Here is a 3,848-nt window from a genome sequence, read left to right as displayed (position 1 = left end):
CTGTCTCAAGTATAGAGGGATCCTGACGACAATGGAGCAACACGAAAGTGCTCCGTGGACCCCAAATCAACTCGAGATGAGAGCTTAGTCCCTGGCTTCAACTCAAGGGGAATACTAACTTTCCACAAGCACGTCAAGAGGAGGCTTCTCTCAGCTACAGGTATGTGAGAGGGACCCTGAGTTTGTGGCCTCAAGTGGAATGGACACCGAGATATTCTGACTCGAAGTAAGAACAGATATCCCTGCAGTGAATTGAATGCAGGCTCGTCTTCCATCTCCCAATATGAAGGGATGTCTGAATTCCCTGTGGAGTCCATAGAGAAAGACCTAGTCCTCGCCACATCGCGACCGGAGGCCTCACATCCTTTGAAAACTCGAGAGGTACGCGGAGATCAATGCTTCCAAAGGAGACGATGCCTGACTCCTCTTGAACATGTATAGGAGTCCCAGGACCCTGTGGCACGTGGAAAGGGACACTGGGTCTCCCGCCTCACCTGGAGACGCATCCCAATTGCCATGCGAAACCTCGGGGAGAATCCCGAGGTGTCCATCGCACCTAGGCAGGAGTTCTGACGTCGCTGAACAAACACGTGTCTGGAAGGTCCCTCCCCGTCGTAACTCGAGAATATACCCCAGGTTCCGGCCGCAACTCGAGAAAAACCATGAGACTTCCTCCTCGCCGCGAGATGAGGCCCGATTCCCCTGCACTGTGTGAAGAGCAATTCCTTGTTCCACATCAAATGGGAAAGGAGCCTTGATTTCCTTGATGGCACTCCAGAGAAAACCCAAGATCACTGTCTCAAGTCTAGAGGGATCCTGAGGACACTGGAGAAACACGAAAGGGCTCCCTGGACCCCAAATCAACTCGAGATGAGAGCTTAGTCCCTGGCTTCGACTCAAGAGGAATACCAACTTTCCACAAGCACCTCAAGAGGAGGCTTCTCTCAGCTACATGTATGTGAGAGGGACCCTGAGTTTGTGGCCTCAAGTGCAATGGACACCGAGATGCTCTGACTCAATGTAAGGCCAGATATCCCTGCAGTGAATTGAATGCAGGCTCGTCTTGCATGTCCCAAGACGAAGGGATGTCTGAATCCCCTGTGGAGACCACAGAGAAAGTCCTAGTCCTCCGCCTCATCGCGACCGTAGGCCTCACATCCTATAAAAACTCGAGAGGTCTGCGGAGATCAATGCTTCCAAAGGAGACGATGCCTGACTCCTCTTGAAAATGGATAGGAGTCCCAGGATCCCTGTGGCACGTGGAAAGGGACCCTGGGTCTCCCCCCTCACGTGGAGACGCGTCCCAGTTGCCATGCCAAGACTCGAGGAGAATCCCGAGGTGTCCCTCGCACCTAGGAAGGAGTCCTGACGTCGCTGAACAAACACGTGTCTGGAAGGGCCCTCCCCGTCTTAACTCGAGAATATACCCCAGGTTCCGGCCGCAACTCGAGAAAAACCATGAGACTTCTCCCTCGCCGCGAGATGAGGCCCGATTCCCCTGCCCTGCGTGCAGAGCAATTCCGTGTTCCACATCAAACGTGAAAGGAGCCTTGATTTCCTTGATGGCACTCCAGAGAAAACCCAAGATCACTGTCTCAAGTCTAGAGCGATCCAGAGGTCACTGTAGCAACACGAAAGGGTTCCGTGGACCCCAAATCAACTCGAGATGAGAGCTTAGTCCCTGGCTTCGACTCAAGAGGAATACCAACTTTCCACAAGCACCTCAAGAGGAGGTTTCTCTCAGCTACAGGTATGTGAGAGGGCCCCTGAGTTTGTGGCCTCTAGTGGAATGGACACCGAGGTGCTCTGACTCAAATTAAGGCCAGATATCCCTGCAGTGAATTGAATGCAGGCTCGTCTTCCATCAGCCAAGACGAAGGGATGTCTGAATCCCCTGTGGAGATGACAGAGAAAGACCGAGTTCTCCGCCTCATCGCGAGCGGAGGCCTCACATCCTTTGAAAACTCGAGAGGTCCGCGGAGATCAATGCTTCCAAAGGAGACGATGCCTGACTCCTCTTGAAAATGGATAGGAGTCCCAGGATCCCTGTGGCACGTGGAAAGATACACTGGGTCTCCCGCCTCACGTGGAGACGCGTCCCAATTGCCATGCCAAGACTCGAGGAGAATCCCGAGGTGTCCCTCGCACCTAGGCAGGAGTCCTGACGTCGCTGAACAAACACGTGTCTGGAAGTGCCCTCCCCGTCGTAACTCGAGAATGTACCCAAGGTTCCGGCCGCAACTCGAGAAAAACCATGAGACTTCCCCCTCGCCGCGAGATGAGGCCCGATTCACCTGCACTGCGTGCAGAGCAATTCCGTGTTCCACATCAAACGTGAAAGGAGCCTTGATTTGCTTGATGGCACTTCAGAGAAAACCAAGATCACTGTCTCAAGTCTAGAGGGATCCTGAGGTCACTGGAGCAACACGAAAGGGTTCAGTGGACCCCAAATCAACTCGAGATGAGAGCTTAGTCCCTGGCTTCGACTCAAGAGGAATACCAACTTTCCACAAGCACCTCAAGAGGAGGCTTCTCTCAGCTAAAGGTATGTGAGAAGGACCCTGAGGTTGTGGCCTCAAGTGGAATGGACACCGAGATGCTCTGACTCGAAGTAAGGCCGGATATCCCTGCAGTGAATTGAATGCAGGCTCGTCTTGCATCTCCCAAGACGAAGGGTTGTCTGAATCCCCTGTGGAGACCACAGAGAAAGACCTAATACTCCGCCTCATCACGACCGGAGGCTTCACATACTTTGAAAACTCGAGAGGTCCACGGAGATCAATGCTTTCAAAGGAGACGATGCCTGACTCCTCTTGAAAATGGATAGGAGTCCCAGGATCCCTGTGGCACGTGGAAAGGGACCCTGGGTCTCCCGCCTCACATGGAGACGCGTCCCAATTGCCATGCCAAGATTCGAGGAGAATCCCGAGGTGTCCCTCGCACCTAGGCAGGAGTCCTGACGTCGCTGAACAAACACGTGTCTGGAAGGGCCCTCCCCATCGTAACTCGAGAATATACCCCAGGTTCCGGCCGGAACTCAAGAAAAACTATGAGACTTCCCCCTCGCCGCGAGATGAGGCCCGATTCCCCTGCACTGCGTGCAGAGCAATTCCGTGTTCCACATCAAACGTGAAAGGAGCCTTGATTTCCTTGATGGCACTCCAGAGAAAACCCAAGATCACTGTCTCAAGTCTAGAGGGATCCTGAGGTCACTGTAGCAACAAGAAAGGGCTCCGTGGACCCCAAATCAACTCGAGATGAGAGCTTAGTCCGTGGCTTAGACTCAAGAGGAATATCAACTTTCCACAAGCACCTCAAGAGGAGGCTTCTCTCAGCTACAGGTATGGGAGAGGGACCCTGAATTTGTGGCCTCAAGTGGAATGGACACTGAGATGCTCTGACTCGAAGTAAGGCCGGATATCCCTACAGTGAATTGAATGCAGGCTCGTTTTGCATCTCCCAAGACGAAGGGATGTCTGAATCCCCTGTTGAGACCACAGAGAAAGAACTAGTTCTCCGCCTCATCGCGACCAGAGGCCTCACATGCTTTGAAAACTCGAGAGGTCCACGGAGATCAATGCTTCCAAAGGAGACGATGCCTGACTCCTCTGGAAAATGGATAGGAGTCCCAGGATTCCTGTGGCACGTTGAAAGGGACCCTTTGGTCTGCCGCCACACGTGGAGACGCCTCCCAATTGCCATGCCAAGACTTGAGGAAAATCCCGAGGTGTCCCTCGCACCTAGACAGGAGTCCTGACATCCCTGAACAAACAGGTGTCTAGAAGGGCCCTCCCCGTCGTAACTCGAAAATATACCCCAGGTTACGGCCGCAACTCGAGAAAAACCAT

This window comes from Dama dama, unplaced genomic scaffold (genome assembly GCF_033118175.1).
Source record: "Dama dama isolate Ldn47 unplaced genomic scaffold, ASM3311817v1 ptg000180l, whole genome shotgun sequence".
Lineage (NCBI taxonomy): Eukaryota > Metazoa > Chordata > Mammalia > Artiodactyla > Cervidae > Dama > Dama dama.
This window is presented reverse-complemented; position numbering follows the sequence as displayed.